The 18,221-nt window shown below is 50.6% G+C and overlaps 19 non-coding genes across 19 annotated transcripts; 9 read left to right on the top strand and 10 right to left on the bottom strand.

Annotated features, from left to right (window-relative positions):
- Nucleotides 1-369: 369 nt before the first annotated feature.
- Nucleotides 370-441, bottom strand: Trnag-ccc (transfer RNA glycine (anticodon CCC)). Its single transcript has one exon. It is a non-coding gene; the product is annotated as a tRNA-Gly (tRNA).
- A 683-nt stretch (nucleotides 442-1,124) lies between these two features.
- On the top strand, nucleotides 1,125-1,208 carry Trnal-uaa (transfer RNA leucine (anticodon UAA)). Its single transcript has one exon. It is a non-coding gene; the product is annotated as a tRNA-Leu (tRNA).
- Nucleotides 1,209-2,333: 1,125 nt separating this feature from the next.
- On the bottom strand, nucleotides 2,334-2,405 carry Trnag-ccc (transfer RNA glycine (anticodon CCC)). The gene has a single exon. It is a non-coding gene; the product is annotated as a tRNA-Gly (tRNA).
- Nucleotides 2,406-3,088: 683 nt separating this feature from the next.
- Trnal-uaa (transfer RNA leucine (anticodon UAA)) lies at nucleotides 3,089-3,172 on the top strand. The gene has a single exon. It is a non-coding gene; the product is annotated as a tRNA-Leu (tRNA).
- A 1,125-nt stretch (nucleotides 3,173-4,297) lies between these two features.
- Trnag-ccc (transfer RNA glycine (anticodon CCC)) lies at nucleotides 4,298-4,369 on the bottom strand. Its single transcript has one exon. It is a non-coding gene; the product is annotated as a tRNA-Gly (tRNA).
- Nucleotides 4,370-5,052: 683 nt separating this feature from the next.
- Nucleotides 5,053-5,136, top strand: Trnal-uaa (transfer RNA leucine (anticodon UAA)). Its single transcript has one exon. It is a non-coding gene; the product is annotated as a tRNA-Leu (tRNA).
- Nucleotides 5,137-6,261: 1,125 nt separating this feature from the next.
- On the bottom strand, nucleotides 6,262-6,333 carry Trnag-ccc (transfer RNA glycine (anticodon CCC)). Its single transcript has one exon. It is a non-coding gene; the product is annotated as a tRNA-Gly (tRNA).
- Nucleotides 6,334-7,016: 683 nt separating this feature from the next.
- On the top strand, nucleotides 7,017-7,100 carry Trnal-uaa (transfer RNA leucine (anticodon UAA)). Its single transcript has one exon. It is a non-coding gene; the product is annotated as a tRNA-Leu (tRNA).
- Nucleotides 7,101-8,225: 1,125 nt separating this feature from the next.
- Nucleotides 8,226-8,297, bottom strand: Trnag-ccc (transfer RNA glycine (anticodon CCC)). Its single transcript has one exon. It is a non-coding gene; the product is annotated as a tRNA-Gly (tRNA).
- Nucleotides 8,298-8,980: 683 nt separating this feature from the next.
- Trnal-uaa (transfer RNA leucine (anticodon UAA)) lies at nucleotides 8,981-9,064 on the top strand. Its single transcript has one exon. It is a non-coding gene; the product is annotated as a tRNA-Leu (tRNA).
- A 1,125-nt stretch (nucleotides 9,065-10,189) lies between these two features.
- Trnag-ccc (transfer RNA glycine (anticodon CCC)) lies at nucleotides 10,190-10,261 on the bottom strand. Its single transcript has one exon. It is a non-coding gene; the product is annotated as a tRNA-Gly (tRNA).
- A 683-nt stretch (nucleotides 10,262-10,944) lies between these two features.
- Trnal-uaa (transfer RNA leucine (anticodon UAA)) lies at nucleotides 10,945-11,028 on the top strand. Its single transcript has one exon. It is a non-coding gene; the product is annotated as a tRNA-Leu (tRNA).
- A 1,125-nt stretch (nucleotides 11,029-12,153) lies between these two features.
- Trnag-ccc (transfer RNA glycine (anticodon CCC)) lies at nucleotides 12,154-12,225 on the bottom strand. The gene has a single exon. It is a non-coding gene; the product is annotated as a tRNA-Gly (tRNA).
- A 683-nt stretch (nucleotides 12,226-12,908) lies between these two features.
- Nucleotides 12,909-12,992, top strand: Trnal-uaa (transfer RNA leucine (anticodon UAA)). Its single transcript has one exon. It is a non-coding gene; the product is annotated as a tRNA-Leu (tRNA).
- Nucleotides 12,993-14,117: 1,125 nt separating this feature from the next.
- Trnag-ccc (transfer RNA glycine (anticodon CCC)) lies at nucleotides 14,118-14,189 on the bottom strand. Its single transcript has one exon. It is a non-coding gene; the product is annotated as a tRNA-Gly (tRNA).
- Nucleotides 14,190-14,872: 683 nt separating this feature from the next.
- On the top strand, nucleotides 14,873-14,956 carry Trnal-uaa (transfer RNA leucine (anticodon UAA)). The gene has a single exon. It is a non-coding gene; the product is annotated as a tRNA-Leu (tRNA).
- Nucleotides 14,957-16,081: 1,125 nt separating this feature from the next.
- Nucleotides 16,082-16,153, bottom strand: Trnag-ccc (transfer RNA glycine (anticodon CCC)). Its single transcript has one exon. It is a non-coding gene; the product is annotated as a tRNA-Gly (tRNA).
- A 683-nt stretch (nucleotides 16,154-16,836) lies between these two features.
- Trnal-uaa (transfer RNA leucine (anticodon UAA)) lies at nucleotides 16,837-16,920 on the top strand. The gene has a single exon. It is a non-coding gene; the product is annotated as a tRNA-Leu (tRNA).
- Nucleotides 16,921-18,045: 1,125 nt separating this feature from the next.
- Trnag-ccc (transfer RNA glycine (anticodon CCC)) lies at nucleotides 18,046-18,117 on the bottom strand. The gene has a single exon. It is a non-coding gene; the product is annotated as a tRNA-Gly (tRNA).
- Nucleotides 18,118-18,221: the final 104 nt, after the last annotated feature.

Raw genomic sequence — 18,221 nt, 5'->3', positions numbered from 1 at the left:
TGATGCTGTTCAGCACGCTGACGCCACTCTTGCCTCTCGGTACACTAAGGCGCGAATCTGTGGCCACAATAAAATGAAAGGTTCTGTCGTGTGTTTGTCGTTTTTTGGTCTCTCACAGTCGTTTCTCGCGCCTGCCCTCTACATATATGCCCGTTTCCAAGCGTCAGCTTTCGCGTCAGCCGAGCAAAGTCGAGACAAGTCGACACATGGAGACACACGATGCTGTGAAACGAAATCCGGCGACTAGCGCACTGGCTACACGGAGTGAGACGTGGGGCGAAGGAAAACTATTCGTAGCGCGACAGTTCTCAGGTTCGAGGATCGCGTTACGTTACGTGGAATATCCCTAGAAGAAAAATTTACGTTTCGTGCGGTGGCCGGGAGTCGAACCCGGATCAACTGCTTGGGAAGCAACCATGCTGACCGTTACACCACCACCGCCTTGCGCTGCGTTTCACTCACGCCGCGATGTGTCGGCTACCCTCCTGCCACCAGAGGCCGAAGGCGATGACGCTGTAGGCGCTCTACGCCAGGGCGGAGGTGAGCACATCTGAACGCAGTGTGTAGGTGCTGCTAGGGCGATGTAGCGTAACTAGAAGCAGAACTGACATCCATTGAAAAAACTGCCCTTTAATTTACAGCAGCGTGATCAAAGAAATATGTAATGTGACGTACTTACTGACGATCCAGAGACGATTGAGCATATGTGTGCCAGTACAGAAGTAGAAAGCGCGTACGTATCACAGTGTTAAGTTGGTTAGTTTGATTCTCGCCTGGAGCATATCATTAGCTTCCCCTGAGGGTGAAATGCACAGCGTAGCCGTTGCTAGGGAACGGCCTTTTCTTGTCATTCGTTGTTTTCTCTGCGACAATGTAAAAATTGATAGTTGGAGTTCTGCTCGTTCCACTTAAGACAGAAGGCGACGGAAAACAACGGTGTCAGGCGCCATATTTAAGCTCTGGCTCCCGAAAGTGAGGGTGGGGTGCAACCTCACATCTGACAACTCGTCTAAAATACTCTAAAAAAACGTATTTCCTTCACACAAGAAAAAACAAGCACATTTCGCAGTAAGGCTCTGGAGATGTTGCTAGGAACGACAGCAGCAGGTCGTTTGCGCTCACAAGTCAGATTGGCCGAGCGGTCCAAGGCGCCAGATTTAAGCTCTGGTTCCCGAACGGGAGCGTGGGTTCGAACCCCACATCTGACAATGAATTTTAAATATTCCTTAACTGGCCATTTCCTTCGTGCGGGAAAGCAAGTCAATTACGCGCAAACAGGTTCGAGAGATATTATTAGAGACGGCAGTGGTTACGGAGCTTGCCCTGCAAGTCTGATTGCCCGGCGGTCAGAAGGAATGGAAAGCTGTTGGGAGACATGGCTTTCAGCCAGGCGGCCCGGATTCGATTCCCGGTAGCCGAACATTCTTTCGTTTGCTGAGTCTTGGCTATTCTCACGGCGTTTACGTTTTCTTTGTGTTGTGCTTTTTGGGTCCAACGTCAAGAAAGCAAAAGTCAACGAAAACAGATACGTGTTTAAATGACTGGCAGGGCAGTAACGAAGGTGGATGAGCCGGTGGACCGGGTACTGGACTGCTGACGTGGCCCCATTGCATAGGTCGTCAGCTGAGTAGGTTAGAGCGTCGTGGTGTGAACACAAAGGCCATGTATTCGATCGCAGCAAGTGCCATTTAATTTTTCTCTCGTAAAAGACAGTGCTTCCTCCAGCGAGACACTGCCAGGTAAATACCAAGTGATATGCACAAGAAGCAAGATGTCTGCACGTTTGCTGGCGTTGTGGCTAGCGGCCGTAGCACGCTGAGTGCAGCGGTTCTCGGCTGTTCATTGGAGTTAAGAACCGTTGTGTGTGGTTAGTAGTTGGGTGGGTGACCAGCTGGGAGCTCGACCTGCGTTTGGCTTCTTTCCTTTTGCCTTTTTACTTCGGTTTCGTTGCTGCTTAGCGTTAATGATGCTGTTCAGCACGCTGACGCCACTCTTGCCTCTCGGTACACTAAGGCGCGAATCTGTGGCCACAATAAAATGAAAGGTTCTGTCGTGTGTTTGTCGTTTTTTGGTCTCTCACAGTCGTTTCTCGCGCCTGCCCTCTACATATATGCCCGTTTCCAAGCGTCAGCTTTCGCGTCAGCCGAGCAAAGTCGAGACAAGTCGACACATGGAGACACACGATGCTGTGAAACGAAATCCGGCGACTAGCGCACTGGCTACACGGAGTGAGACGTGGGGCGAAGGAAAACTATTCGTAGCGCGACAGTTCTCAGGTTCGAGGATCGCGTTACGTTACGTGGAATATCCCTAGAAGAAAAATTTACGTTTCGTGCGGTGGCCGGGAGTCGAACCCGGATCAACTGCTTGGGAAGCAACCATGCTGACCGTTACACCACCACCGCCTTGCGCTGCGTTTCACTCACGCCGCGATGTGTCGGCTACCCTCCTGCCACCAGAGGCCGAAGGCGATGACGCTGTAGGCGCTCTACGCCAGGGCGGAGGTGAGCACATCTGAACGCAGTGTGTAGGTGCTGCTAGGGCGATGTAGCGTAACTAGAAGCAGAACTGACATCCATTGAAAAAACTGCCCTTTAATTTACAGCAGCGTGATCAAAGAAATATGTAATGTGACGTACTTACTGACGATCCAGAGACGATTGAGCATATGTGTGCCAGTACAGAAGTAGAAAGCGCGTACGTATCACAGTGTTAAGTTGGTTAGTTTGATTCTCGCCTGGAGCATATCATTAGCTTCCCCTGAGGGTGAAATGCACAGCGTAGCCGTTGCTAGGGAACGGCCTTTTCTTGTCATTCGTTGTTTTCTCTGCGACAATGTAAAAATTGATAGTTGGAGTTCTGCTCGTTCCACTTAAGACAGAAGGCGACGGAAAACAACGGTGTCAGGCGCCATATTTAAGCTCTGGCTCCCGAAAGTGAGGGTGGGGTGCAACCTCACATCTGACAACTCGTCTAAAATACTCTAAAAAAACGTATTTCCTTCACACAAGAAAAAACAAGCACATTTCGCAGTAAGGCTCTGGAGATGTTGCTAGGAACGACAGCAGCAGGTCGTTTGCGCTCACAAGTCAGATTGGCCGAGCGGTCTAAGGCGCCAGATTTAAGCTCTGGTTCCCGAACGGGAGCGTGGGTTCGAACCCCACATCTGACAATGAATTTTAAATATTCCTTAACTGGCCATTTCCTTCGTGCGGGAAAGCAAGTCAATTACGCGCAAACAGGTTCGAGAGATATTATTAGAGACGGCAGTGGTTACGGAGCTTGCCCTGCAAGTCTGATTGCCCGGCGGTCAGAAGGAATGGAAAGCTGTTGGGAGACATGGCTTTCAGCCAGGCGGCCCGGATTCGATTCCCGGTAGCCGAACATTCTTTCGTTTGCTGAGTCTTGGCTATTCTCACGGCGTTTACGTTTTCTTTGTGTTGTGCTTTTTGGGTCCAACGTCAAGAAAGCAAAAGTCAACGAAAACAGATACGTGTTTAAATGACTGGCAGGGCAGTAACGAAGGTGGATGAGCCGGTGGACCGGGTACTGGACTGCTGACGTGGCCCCATTGCATAGGTCGTCAGCTGAGTAGGTTAGAGCGTCGTGGTGTGAACACAAAGGCCATGTATTCGATCGCAGCAAGTGCCATTTAATTTTTCTCTCGTAAAAGACAGTGCTTCCTCCAGCGAGACACTGCCAGGTAAATACCAAGTGATATGCACAAGAAGCAAGATGTCTGCACGTTTGCTGGCGTTGTGGCTAGCGGCCGTAGCACGCTGAGTGCAGCGGTTCTCGGCTGTTCATTGGAGTTAAGAACCGTTGTGTGTGGTTAGTAGTTGGGTGGGTGACCAGCTGGGAGCTCGACCTGCGTTTGGCTTCTTTCCTTTTGCCTTTTTACTTCGGTTTCGTTGCTGCTTAGCGTTAATGATGCTGTTCAGCACGCTGACGCCACTCTTGCCTCTCGGTACACTAAGGCGCGAATCTGTGGCCACAATAAAATGAAAGGTTCTGTCGTGTGTTTGTCGTTTTTTGGTCTCTCACAGTCGTTTCTCGCGCCTGCCCTCTACATATATGCCCGTTTCCAAGCGTCAGCTTTCGCGTCAGCCGAGCAAAGTCGAGACAAGTCGACACATGGAGACACACGATGCTGTGAAACGAAATCCGGCGACTAGCGCACTGGCTACACGGAGTGAGACGTGGGGCGAAGGAAAACTATTCGTAGCGCGACAGTTCTCAGGTTCGAGGATCGCGTTACGTTACGTGGAATATCCCTAGAAGAAAAATTTACGTTTCGTGCGGTGGCCGGGAGTCGAACCCGGATCAACTGCTTGGGAAGCAACCATGCTGACCGTTACACCACCACCGCCTTGCGCTGCGTTTCACTCACGCCGCGATGTGTCGGCTACCCTCCTGCCACCAGAGGCCGAAGGCGATGACGCTGTAGGCGCTCTACGCCAGGGCGGAGGTGAGCACATCTGAACGCAGTGTGTAGGTGCTGCTAGGGCGATGTAGCGTAACTAGAAGCAGAACTGACATCCATTGAAAAAACTGCCCTTTAATTTACAGCAGCGTGATCAAAGAAATATGTAATGTGACGTACTTACTGACGATCCAGAGACGATTGAGCATATGTGTGCCAGTACAGAAGTAGAAAGCGCGTACGTATCACAGTGTTAAGTTGGTTAGTTTGATTCTCGCCTGGAGCATATCATTAGCTTCCCCTGAGGGTGAAATGCACAGCGTAGCCGTTGCTAGGGAACGGCCTTTTCTTGTCATTCGTTGTTTTCTCTGCGACAATGTAAAAATTGATAGTTGGAGTTCTGCTCGTTCCACTTAAGACAGAAGGCGACGGAAAACAACGGTGTCAGGCGCCATATTTAAGCTCTGGCTCCCGAAAGTGAGGGTGGGGTGCAACCTCACATCTGACAACTCGTCTAAAATACTCTAAAAAAACGTATTTCCTTCACACAAGAAAAAACAAGCACATTTCGCAGTAAGGCTCTGGAGATGTTGCTAGGAACGACAGCAGCAGGTCGTTTGCGCTCACAAGTCAGATTGGCCGAGCGGTCTAAGGCGCCAGATTTAAGCTCTGGTTCCCGAACGGGAGCGTGGGTTCGAACCCCACATCTGACAATGAATTTTAAATATTCCTTAACTGGCCATTTCCTTCGTGCGGGAAAGCAAGTCAATTACGCGCAAACAGGTTCGAGAGATATTATTAGAGACGGCAGTGGTTACGGAGCTTGCCCTGCAAGTCTGATTGCCCGGCGGTCAGAAGGAATGGAAAGCTGTTGGGAGACATGGCTTTCAGCCAGGCGGCCCGGATTCGATTCCCGGTAGCCGAACATTCTTTCGTTTGCTGAGTCTTGGCTATTCTCACGGCGTTTACGTTTTCTTTGTGTTGTGCTTTTTGGGTCCAACGTCAAGAAAGCAAAAGTCAACGAAAACAGATACGTGTTTAAATGACTGGCAGGGCAGTAACGAAGGTGGATGAGCCGGTGGACCGGGTACTGGACTGCTGACGTGGCCCCATTGCATAGGTCGTCAGCTGAGTAGGTTAGAGCGTCGTGGTGTGAACACAAAGGCCATGTATTCGATCGCAGCAAGTGCCATTTAATTTTTCTCTCGTAAAAGACAGTGCTTCCCCCAGCGAGACACTGCCAGGTAAATACCAAGTGATATGCACAAGAAGCAAGATGTCTGCACGTTTGCTGGCGTTGTGGCTAGCGGCCGTAGCACGCTGAGTGCAGCGGTTCTCGGCTGTTCATTGGAGTTAAGAACCGTTGTGTGTGGTTAGTAGTTGGGTGGGTGACCAGCTGGGAGCTCGACCTGCGTTTGGCTTCTTTCCTTTTGCCTTTTTACTTCGGTTTCGTTGCTGCTTAGCGTTAATGATGCTGTTCAGCACGCTGACGCCACTCTTGCCTCTCGGTACACTAAGGCGCGAATCTGTGGCCACAATAAAATGAAAGGTTCTGTCGTGTGTTTGTCGTTTTTTGGTCTCTCACAGTCGTTTCTCGCGCCTGCCCTCTACATATATGCCCGTTTCCAAGCGTCAGCTTTCGCGTCAGCCGAGCAAAGTCGAGACAAGTCGACACATGGAGACACACGATGCTGTGAAACGAAATCCGGCGACTAGCGCACTGGCTACACGGAGTGAGACGTGGGGCGAAGGAAAACTATTCGTAGCGCGACAGTTCTCAGGTTCGAGGATCGCGTTACGTTACGTGGAATATCCCTAGAAGAAAAATTTACGTTTCGTGCGGTGGCCGGGAGTCGAACCCGGATCAACTGCTTGGGAAGCAACCATGCTGACCGTTACACCACCACCGCCTTGCGCTGCGTTTCACTCACGCCGCGATGTGTCGGCTACCCTCCTGCCACCAGAGGCCGAAGGCGATGACGCTGTAGGCGCTCTACGCCAGGGCGGAGGTGAGCACATCTGAACGCAGTGTGTAGGTGCTGCTAGGGCGATGTAGCGTAACTAGAAGCAGAACTGACATCCATTGAAAAAACTGCCCTTTAATTTACAGCAGCGTGATCAAAGAAATATGTAATGTGACGTACTTACTGACGATCCAGAGACGATTGAGCATATGTGTGCCAGTACAGAAGTAGAAAGCGCGTACGTATCACAGTGTTAAGTTGGTTAGTTTGATTCTCGCCTGGAGCATATCATTAGCTTCCCCTGAGGGTGAAATGCACAGCGTAGCCGTTGCTAGGGAACGGCCTTTTCTTGTCATTCGTTGTTTTCTCTGCGACAATGTAAAAATTGATAGTTGGAGTTCTGCTCGTTCCACTTAAGACAGAAGGCGACGGAAAACAACGGTGTCAGGCGCCATATTTAAGCTCTGGCTCCCGAAAGTGAGGGTGGGGTGCAACCTCACATCTGACAACTCGTCTAAAATACTCTAAAAAAACGTATTTCCTTCACACAAGAAAAAACAAGCACATTTCGCAGTAAGGCTCTGGAGATGTTGCTAGGAACGACAGCAGCAGGTCGTTTGCGCTCACAAGTCAGATTGGCCGAGCGGTCTAAGGCGCCAGATTTAAGCTCTGGTTCCCGAACGGGAGCGTGGGTTCGAACCCCACATCTGACAATGAATTTTAAATATTCCTTAACTGGCCATTTCCTTCGTGCGGGAAAGCAAGTCAATTACGCGCAAACAGGTTCGAGAGATATTATTAGAGACGGCAGTGGTTACGGAGCTTGCCCTGCAAGTCTGATTGCCCGGCGGTCAGAAGGAATGGAAAGCTGTTGGGAGACATGGCTTTCAGCCAGGCGGCCCGGATTCGATTCCCGGTAGCCGAACATTCTTTCGTTTGCTGAGTCTTGGCTATTCTCACGGCGTTTACGTTTTCTTTGTGTTGTGCTTTTTGGGTCCAACGTCAAGAAAGCAAAAGTCAACGAAAACAGATACGTGTTTAAATGACTGGCAGGGCAGTAACGAAGGTGGATGAGCCGGTGGACCGGGTACTGGACTGCTGACGTGGCCCCATTGCATAGGTCGTCAGCTGAGTAGGTTAGAGCGTCGTGGTGTGAACACAAAGGCCATGTATTCGATCGCAGCAAGTGCCATTTAATTTTTCTCTCGTAAAAGACAGTGCTTCCTCCAGCGAGACACTGCCAGGTAAATACCAAGTGATATGCACAAGAAGCAAGATGTCTGCACGTTTGCTGGCGTTGTGGCTAGCGGCCGTAGCACGCTGAGTGCAGCGCTTCTCGGCTGTTCATTGGAGTTAAGAACCGTTGTGTGTGGTTAGTAGTTGGGTGGGTGACCAGCTGGGAGCTCGACCTGCGTTTGGCTTCTTTCCTTTTGCCTTTTTACTTCGGTTTCGTTGCTGCTTAGCGTTAATGATGCTGTTCAGCACGCTGACGCCACTCTTGCCTCTCGGTACACTAAGGCGCGAATCTGTGGCCACAATAAAATGAAAGGTTCTGTCGTGTGTTTGTCGTTTTTTGGTCTCTCACAGTCGTTTCTCGCGCCTGCCCTCTACATATATGCCCGTTTCCAAGCGTCAGCTTTCGCGTCAGCCGAGCAAAGTCGAGACAAGTCGACACATGGAGACACACGATGCTGTGAAACGAAATCCGGCGACTAGCGCACTGGCTACACGGAGTGAGACGTGGGGCGAAGGAAAACTATTCGTAGCGCGACAGTTCTCAGGTTCGAGGATCGCGTTACGTTACGTGGAATATCCCTAGAAGAAAAATTTACGTTTCGTGCGGTGGCCGGGAGTCGAACCCGGATCAACTGCTTGGGAAGCAACCATGCTGACCGTTACACCACCACCGCCTTGCGCTGCGTTTCACTCACGCCGCGATGTGTCGGCTACCCTCCTGCCACCAGAGGCCGAAGGCGATGACGCTGTAGGCGCTCTACGCCAGGGCGGAGGTGAGCACATCTGAACGCAGTGTGTAGGTGCTGCTAGGGCGATGTAGCGTAACTAGAAGCAGAACTGACATCCATTGAAAAAACTGCCCTTTAATTTACAGCAGCGTGATCAAAGAAATATGTAATGTGACGTACTTACTGACGATCCAGAGACGATTGAGCATATGTGTGCCAGTACAGAAGTAGAAAGCGCGTACGTATCACAGTGTTAAGTTGGTTAGTTTGATTCTCGCCTGGAGCATATCATTAGCTTCCCCTGAGGGTGAAATGCACAGCGTAGCCGTTGCTAGGGAACGGCCTTTTCTTGTCATTCGTTGTTTTCTCTGCGACAATGTAAAAATTGATAGTTGGAGTTCTGCTCGTTCCACTTAAGACAGAAGGCGACGGAAAACAACGGTGTCAGGCGCCATATTTAAGCTCTGGCTCCCGAAAGTGAGGGTGGGGTGCAACCTCACATCTGACAACTCGTCTAAAATACTCTAAAAAAACGTATTTCCTTCACACAAGAAAAAACAAGCACATTTCGCAGTAAGGCTCTGGAGATGTTGCTAGGAACGACAGCAGCAGGTCGTTTGCGCTCACAAGTCAGATTGGCCGAGCGGTCTAAGGCGCCAGATTTAAGCTCTGGTTCCCGAACGGGAGCGTGGGTTCGAACCCCACATCTGACAATGAATTTTAAATATTCCTTAACTGGCCATTTCCTTCGTGCGGGAAAGCAAGTCAATTACGCGCAAACAGGTTCGAGAGATATTATTAGAGACGGCAGTGGTTACGGAGCTTGCCCTGCAAGTCTGATTGCCCGGCGGTCAGAAGGAATGGAAAGCTGTTGGGAGACATGGCTTTCAGCCAGGCGGCCCGGATTCGATTCCCGGTAGCCGAACATTCTTTCGTTTGCTGAGTCTTGGCTATTCTCACGGCGTTTACGTTTTCTTTGTGTTGTGCTTTTTGGGTCCAACGTCAAGAAAGCAAAAGTCAACGAAAACAGATACGTGTTTAAATGACTGGCAGGGCAGTAACGAAGGTGGATGAGCCGGTGGACCGGGTACTGGACTGCTGACGTGGCCCCATTGCATAGGTCGTCAGCTGAGTAGGTTAGAGCGTCGTGGTGTGAACACAAAGGCCATGTATTCGATCGCAGCAAGTGCCATTTAATTTTTCTCTCGTAAAAGACAGTGCTTCCTCCAGCGAGACACTGCCAGGTAAATACCAAGTGATATGCACAAGAAGCAAGATGTCTGCACGTTTGCTGGCGTTGTGGCTAGCGGCCGTAGCACGCTGAGTGCAGCGGTTCTCGGCTGTTCATTGGAGTTAAGAACCGTTGTGTGTGGTTAGTAGTTGGGTGGGTGACCAGCTGGGAGCTCGACCTGCGTTTGGCTTCTTTCCTTTTGCCTTTTTACTTCGGTTTCGTTGCTGCTTAGCGTTAATGATGCTGTTCAGCACGCTGACGCCACTCTTGCCTCTCGGTACACTAAGGCGCGAATCTGTGGCCACAATAAAATGAAAGGTTCTGTCGTGTGTTTGTCGTTTTTTGGTCTCTCACAGTCGTTTCTCGCGCCTGCCCTCTACATATATGCCCGTTTCCAAGCGTCAGCTTTCGCGTCAGCCGAGCAAAGTCGAGACAAGTCGACACATGGAGACACACGATGCTGTGAAACGAAATCCGGCGACTAGCGCACTGGCTACACGGAGTGAGACGTGGGGCGAAGGAAAACTATTCGTAGCGCGACAGTTCTCAGGTTCGAGGATCGCGTTACGTTACGTGGAATATCCCTAGAAGAAAAATTTACGTTTCGTGCGGTGGCCGGGAGTCGAACCCGGATCAACTGCTTGGGAAGCAACCATGCTGACCGTTACACCACCACCGCCTTGCGCTGCGTTTCACTCACGCCGCGATGTGTCGGCTACCCTCCTGCCACCAGAGGCCGAAGGCGATGACGCTGTAGGCGCTCTACGCCAGGGCGGAGGTGAGCACATCTGAACGCAGTGTGTAGGTGCTGCTAGGGCGATGTAGCGTAACTAGAAGCAGAACTGACATCCATTGAAAAAACTGCCCTTTAATTTACAGCAGCGTGATCAAAGAAATATGTAATGTGACGTACTTACTGACGATCCAGAGACGATTGAGCATATGTGTGCCAGTACAGAAGTAGAAAGCGCGTACGTATCACAGTGTTAAGTTGGTTAGTTTGATTCTCGCCTGGAGCATATCATTAGCTTCCCCTGAGGGTGAAATGCACAGCGTAGCCGTTGCTAGGGAACGGCCTTTTCTTGTCATTCGTTGTTTTCTCTGCGACAATGTAAAAATTGATAGTTGGAGTTCTGCTCGTTCCACTTAAGACAGAAGGCGACGGAAAACAACGGTGTCAGGCGCCATATTTAAGCTCTGGCTCCCGAAAGTGAGGGTGGGGTGCAACCTCACATCTGACAACTCGTCTAAAATACTCTAAAAAAACGTATTTCCTTCACACAAGAAAAAACAAGCACATTTCGCAGTAAGGCTCTGGAGATGTTGCTAGGAACGACAGCAGCAGGTCGTTTGCGCTCACAAGTCAGATTGGCCGAGCGGTCTAAGGCGCCAGATTTAAGCTCTGGTTCCCGAACGGGAGCGTGGGTTCGAACCCCACATCTGACAATGAATTTTAAATATTCCTTAACTGGCCATTTCCTTCGTGCGGGAAAGCAAGTCAATTACGCGCAAACAGGTTCGAGAGATATTATTAGAGACGGCAGTGGTTACGGAGCTTGCCCTGCAAGTCTGATTGCCCGGCGGTCAGAAGGAATGGAAAGCTGTTGGGAGACATGGCTTTCAGCCAGGCGGCCCGGATTCGATTCCCGGTAGCCGAACATTCTTTCGTTTGCTGAGTCTTGGCTATTCTCACGGCGTTTACGTTTTCTTTGTGTTGTGCTTTTTGGGTCCAACGTCAAGAAAGCAAAAGTCAACGAAAACAGATACGTGTTTAAATGACTGGCAGGGCAGTAACGAAGGTGGATGAGCCGGTGGACCGGGTACTGGACTGCTGACGTGGCCCCATTGCATAGGTCGTCAGCTGAGTAGGTTAGAGCGTCGTGGTGTGAACACAAAGGCCATGTATTCGATCGCAGCAAGTGCCATTTAATTTTTCTCTCGTAAAAGACAGTGCTTCCCCCAGCGAGACACTGCCAGGTAAATACCAAGTGATATGCACAAGAAGCAAGATGTCTGCACGTTTGCTGGCGTTGTGGCTAGCGGCCGTAGCACGCTGAGTGCAGCGGTTCTCGGCTGTTCATTGGAGTTAAGAACCGTTGTGTGTGGTTAGTAGTTGGGTGGGTGACCAGCTGGGAGCTCGACCTGCGTTTGGCTTCTTTCCTTTTGCCTTTTTACTTCGGTTTCGTTGCTGCTTAGCGTTAATGATGCTGTTCAGCACGCTGACGCCACTCTTGCCTCTCGGTACACTAAGGCGCGAATCTGTGGCCACAATAAAATGAAAGGTTCTGTCGTGTGTTTGTCGTTTTTTGGTCTCTCACAGTCGTTTCTCGCGCCTGCCCTCTACATATATGCCCGTTTCCAAGCGTCAGCTTTCGCGTCAGCCGAGCAAAGTCGAGACAAGTCGACACATGGAGACACACGATGCTGTGAAACGAAATCCGGCGACTAGCGCACTGGCTACACGGAGTGAGACGTGGGGCGAAGGAAAACTATTCGTAGCGCGACAGTTCTCAGGTTCGAGGATCGCGTTACGTTACGTGGAATATCCCTAGAAGAAAAATTTACGTTTCGTGCGGTGGCCGGGAGTCGAACCCGGATCAACTGCTTGGGAAGCAACCATGCTGACCGTTACACCACCACCGCCTTGCGCTGCGTTTCACTCACGCCGCGATGTGTCGGCTACCCTCCTGCCACCAGAGGCCGAAGGCGATGACGCTGTAGGCGCTCTACGCCAGGGCGGAGGTGAGCACATCTGAACGCAGTGTGTAGGTGCTGCTAGGGCGATGTAGCGTAACTAGAAGCAGAACTGACATCCATTGAAAAAACTGCCCTTTAATTTACAGCAGCGTGATCAAAGAAATATGTAATGTGACGTACTTACTGACGATCCAGAGACGATTGAGCATATGTGTGCCAGTACAGAAGTAGAAAGCGCGTACGTATCACAGTGTTAAGTTGGTTAGTTTGATTCTCGCCTGGAGCATATCATTAGCTTCCCCTGAGGGTGAAATGCACAGCGTAGCCGTTGCTAGGGAACGGCCTTTTCTTGTCATTCGTTGTTTTCTCTGCGACAATGTAAAAATTGATAGTTGGAGTTCTGCTCGTTCCACTTAAGACAGAAGGCGACGGAAAACAACGGTGTCAGGCGCCATATTTAAGCTCTGGCTCCCGAAAGTGAGGGTGGGGTGCAACCTCACATCTGACAACTCGTCTAAAATACTCTAAAAAAACGTATTTCCTTCACACAAGAAAAAACAAGCACATTTCGCAGTAAGGCTCTGGAGATGTTGCTAGGAACGACAGCAGCAGGTCGTTTGCGCTCACAAGTCAGATTGGCCGAGCGGTCTAAGGCGCCAGATTTAAGCTCTGGTTCCCGAACGGGAGCGTGGGTTCGAACCCCACATCTGACAATGAATTTTAAATATTCCTTAACTGGCCATTTCCTTCGTGCGGGAAAGCAAGTCAATTACGCGCAAACAGGTTCGAGAGATATTATTAGAGACGGCAGTGGTTACGGAGCTTGCCCTGCAAGTCTGATTGCCCGGCGGTCAGAAGGAATGGAAAGCTGTTGGGAGACATGGCTTTCAGCCAGGCGGCCCGGATTCGATTCCCGGTAGCCGAACATTCTTTCGTTTGCTGAGTCTTGGCTATTCTCACGGCGTTTACGTTTTCTTTGTGTTGTGCTTTTTGGGTCCAACGTCAAGAAAGCAAAAGTCAACGAAAACAGATACGTGTTTAAATGACTGGCAGGGCAGTAACGAAGGTGGATGAGCCGGTGGACCGGGTACTGGACTGCTGACGTGGCCCCATTGCATAGGTCGTCAGCTGAGTAGGTTAGAGCGTCGTGGTGTGAACACAAAGGCCATGTATTCGATCGCAGCAAGTGCCATTTAATTTTTCTCTCGTAAAAGACAGTGCTTCCTCCAGCGAGACACTGCCAGGTAAATACCAAGTGATATGCACAAGAAGCAAGATGTCTGCACGTTTGCTGGCGTTGTGGCTAGCGGCCGTAGCACGCTGAGTGCAGCGCTTCTCGGCTGTTCATTGGAGTTAAGAACCGTTGTGTGTGGTTAGTAGTTGGGTGGGTGACCAGCTGGGAGCTCGACCTGCGTTTGGCTTCTTTCCTTTTGCCTTTTTACTTCGGTTTCGTTGCTGCTTAGCGTTAATGATGCTGTTCAGCACGCTGACGCCACTCTTGCCTCTCGGTACACTAAGGCGCGAATCTGTGGCCACAATAAAATGAAAGGTTCTGTCGTGTGTTTGTCGTTTTTTGGTCTCTCACAGTCGTTTCTCGCGCCTGCCCTCTACATATATGCCCGTTTCCAAGCGTCAGCTTTCGCGTCAGCCGAGCAAAGTCGAGACAAGTCGACACATGGAGACACACGATGCTGTGAAACGAAATCCGGCGACTAGCGCACTGGCTACACGGAGTGAGACGTGGGGCGAAGGAAAACTATTCGTAGCGCGACAGTTCTCAGGTTCGAGGATCGCGTTACGTTACGTGGAATATCCCTAGAAGAAAAATTTACGTTTCGTGCGGTGGCCGGGAGTCGAACCCGGATCAACTGCTTGGGAAGCAACCATGCTGACCGTTACACCACCACCGCCTTGCGCTGCGTTTCACTCACGCCGCGATGTGTCGGCTACCCTCCTGCCACCAGAGGCCGAAGGCGATGACGCTGTAGGCGCTCTACGCCAGGGCGGAGGTGAGCACATCTGAACGCAGTGTGTAGGTGCTGCTAGGGCGATGTAGCGTAACTAGAAGCAGAACTGACATCCATTGAAAAAACTGCCCTTTAATTTACAGCAGCGTGATCAAAGAAATATGTAATGTGACGTACTTACTGACGATCCAGAGACGATTGAGCATATGTGTGCCAGTACAGAAGTAGAAAGCGCGTACGTATCACAGTGTTAAGTTGGTTAGTTTGATTCTCGCCTGGAGCATATCATTAGCTTCCCCTGAGGGTGAAATGCACAGCGTAGCCGTTGCTAGGGAACGGCCTTTTCTTGTCATTCGTTGTTTTCTCTGCGACAATGTAAAAATTGATAGTTGGAGTTCTGCTCGTTCCACTTAAGACAGAAGGCGACGGAAAACAACGGTGTCAGGCGCCATATTTAAGCTCTGGCTCCCGAAAGTGAGGGTGGGGTGCAACCTCACATCTGACAACTCGTCTAAAATACTCTAAAAAAACGTATTTCCTTCACACAAGAAAAAACAAGCACATTTCGCAGTAAGGCTCTGGAGATGTTGCTAGGAACGACAGCAGCAGGTCGTTTGCGCTCACAAGTCAGATTGGCCGAGCGGTCTAAGGCGCCAGATTTAAGCTCTGGTTCCCGAACGGGAGCGTGGGTTCGAACCCCACATCTGACAATGAATTTTAAATATTCCTTAACTGGCCATTTCCTTCGTGCGGGAAAGCAAGTCAATTACGCGCAAACAGGTTCGAGAGATATTATTAGAGACGGCAGTGGTTACGGAGCTTGCCCTGCAAGTCTGATTGCCCGGCGGTCAGAAGGAATGGAAAGCTGTTGGGAGACATGGCTTTCAGCCAGGCGGCCCGGATTCGATTCCCGGTAGCCGAACATTCTTTCGTTTGCTGAGTCTTGGCTATTCTCACGGCGTTTACGTTTTCTTTGTGTTGTGCTTTTTGGGTCCAACGTCAAGAAAGCAAAAGTCAACGAAAACAGATACGTGTTTAAATGACTGGCAGGGCAGTAACGAAGGTGGATGAGCCGGTGGACCGGGTACTGGACTGCTGACGTGGCCCCATTGCATAGGTCGTCAGCTGAGTAGGTTAGAGCGTCGTGGTGTGAACACAAAGGCCATGTATTCGATCGCAGCAAGTGCCATTTAATTTTTCTCTCGTAAAAGACAGTGCTTCCCCCAGCGAGACACTGCCAGGTAAATACCAAGTGATATGCACAAGAAGCAAGATGTCTGCACGTTTGCTGGCGTTGTGGCTAGCGGCCGTAGCACGCTGAGTGCAGCGGTTCTCGGCTGTTCATTGGAGTTAAGAACCGTTGTGTGTGGTTAGTAGTTGGGTGGGTGACCAGCTGGGAGCTCGACCTGCGTTTGGCTTCTTTCCTTTTGCCTTTTTACTTCGGTTTCGTTGCTGCTTAGCGTTAATGATGCTGTTCAGCACGCTGACGCCACTCTTGCCTCTCGGTACACTAAGGCGCGAATCTGTGGCCACAATAAAATGAAAGGTTCTGTCGTGTGTTTGTCGTTTTTTGGTCTCTCACAGTCGTTTCTCGCGCCTGCCCTCTACATATATGCCCGTTTCCAAGCGTCAGCTTTCGCGTCAGCCGAGCAAAGTCGAGACAAGTCGACACATGGAGACACACGATGCTGTGAAACGAAATCCGGCGACTAGCGCACTGGCTACACGGAGTGAGACGTGGGGCGAAGGAAAACTATTCGTAGCGCGACAGTTCTCAGGTTCGAGGATCGCGTTACGTTACGTGGAATATCCCTAGAAGAAAAATTTACGTTTCGTGCGGTGGCCGGGAGTCGAACCCGGATCAACTGCTTGGGAAGCAACCATGCTGACCGTTACACCACCACCGCCTTGCGCTGCGTTTCACTCACGCCGCGATGTGTCGGCTACCCTCCTGCCACCAGAGGCCGAAGGCGATGACGCTGTAGGCGCTCTACGCCAGGGCGGAGGTGAGCACATCTGAACGCAGTGTGTAGGTGCTGCTAGGGCGATGTAGCGTAACTAGAAGCAGAACTGACATCCATTGAAAAAACTGCCCTTTAATTTACAGCAGCGTGATCAAAGAAATATGTAATGTGACGTACTTACTGACGATCCAGAGACGATTGAGCATATGTGTGCCAGTACAGAAGTAGAAAGCGCGTACGTATCACAGTGTTAAGTTGGTTAGTTTGATTCTCGCCTGGAGCATATCATTAGCTTCCCCTGAGGGTGAAATGCACAGCGTAGCCGTTGCTAGGGAACGGCCTTTTCTTGTCATTCGTTGTTTTCTCTGCGACAATGTAAAAATTGATAGTTGGAGTTCTGCTCGTTCCACTTAAGACAGAAGGCGACGGAAAACAACGGTGTCAGGCGCCATATTTAAGCTCTGGCTCCCGAAAGTGAGGGTGGGGTGCAACCTCACATCTGACAACTCGTCTAAAATACTCTAAAAAAACGTATTTCCTTCACACAAGAAAAAACAAGCACATTTCGCAGTAAGGCTCTGGAGATGTTGCTAGGAACGACAGCAGCAGGTCGTTTGCGCTCACAAGTCAGATTGGCCGAGCGGTCTAAGGCGCCAGATTTAAGCTCTGGTTCCCGAACGGGAGCGTGGGTTCGAACCCCACATCTGACAATGAATTTTAAATATTCCTTAACTGGCCATTTCCTTCGTGCGGGAAAGCAAGTCAATTACGCGCAAACAGGTTCGAGAGATATTATTAGAGACGGCAGTGGTTACGGAGCTTGCCCTGCAAGTCTGATTGCCCGGCGGTCAGAAGGAATGGAAAGCTGTTGGGAGACATGGCTTTCAGCCAGGCGGCCCGGATTCGATTCCCGGTAGCCGAACATTCTTTCGTTTGCTGAGTCTTGGCTATTCTCACGGCGTTTACGTTTTCTTTGTGTTGTGCTTTTTGGGTCCAACGTCAAGAAAGCAAAAGTCAACGAAAACAGATACGTGTTTAAATGACTGGCAGGGCAGTAACGAAGGTGGATGAGCCGGTGGACCGGGTACTGGACTGCTGACGTGGCCCCATTGCATAGGTCGTCAGCTGAGTAGGTTAGAGCGTCGTGGTGTGAACACAAAGGCCATGTATTCGATCGCAGCAAGTGCCATTTAATTTTTCTCTCGTAAAAGACAGTGCTTCCTCCAGCGAGACACTGCCAGGTAAATACCAAGTGATATGCACAAGAAGCAAGATGTCTGCACGTTTGCTGGCGTTGTGGCTAGCGGCCGTAGCACGCTGAGTGCAGCGGTTCTCGGCTGTTCATTGGAGTTAAGAACCGTTGTGTGTGGTTAGTAGTTGGGTGGGTGACCAGCTGGGAGCTCGACCTGCGTTTGGCTTCTTTCCTTTTGCCTTTTTACTTCGGTTTCGTTGCTGCTTAGCGTTAATGATGCTGTTCAGCACGCTGACGCCACTCTTGCCTCTCGGTACACTAAGGCGCGAATCTGTGGCCACAATAAAATGAAAGGTTCTGTCGTGTGTTTGTCGTTTTTTGGTCTCTCACAGTCGTTTCTCGCGCCTGCCCTCTACATATATGCCCGTTTCCAAGCGTCAGCTTTCGCGTCAGCCGAGCAAAGTCGAGACAAGTCGACACATGGAGACACACGATGCTGTGAAACGAAATCCGGCGACTAGCGCACTGGCTACACGGAGTGAGACGTGGGGCGAAGGAAAACTATTCGTAGCGCGACAGTTCTCAGGTTCGAGGATCGCGTTACGTTACGTGGAATATCCCTAGAAGAAAAATTTACGTTTCGTGCGGTGGCCGGGAGTCGAACCCGGATCAACTGCTTGGGAAGCAACCATGCTGACCGTTACACCACCACCGCCTTGCGCTGCGTTTCACTCACGCCGCGATGTGTCGGCTACCCTCCTGCCACCAGAGGCCGAAGGCGATGACGCTGTAGGCGCTCTACGCCAGGGCGGAGGTGAG

This window comes from Schistocerca nitens, chromosome 2, assembly GCF_023898315.1.
Source record: "Schistocerca nitens isolate TAMUIC-IGC-003100 chromosome 2, iqSchNite1.1, whole genome shotgun sequence".
Classification (NCBI taxonomy): Eukaryota; Metazoa; Arthropoda; class Insecta; order Orthoptera; family Acrididae; genus Schistocerca; species Schistocerca nitens.
The sequence above is the reverse complement of the archived record's forward strand: the minus strand, read 5'-3'. Positions and strand labels throughout refer to the sequence as shown.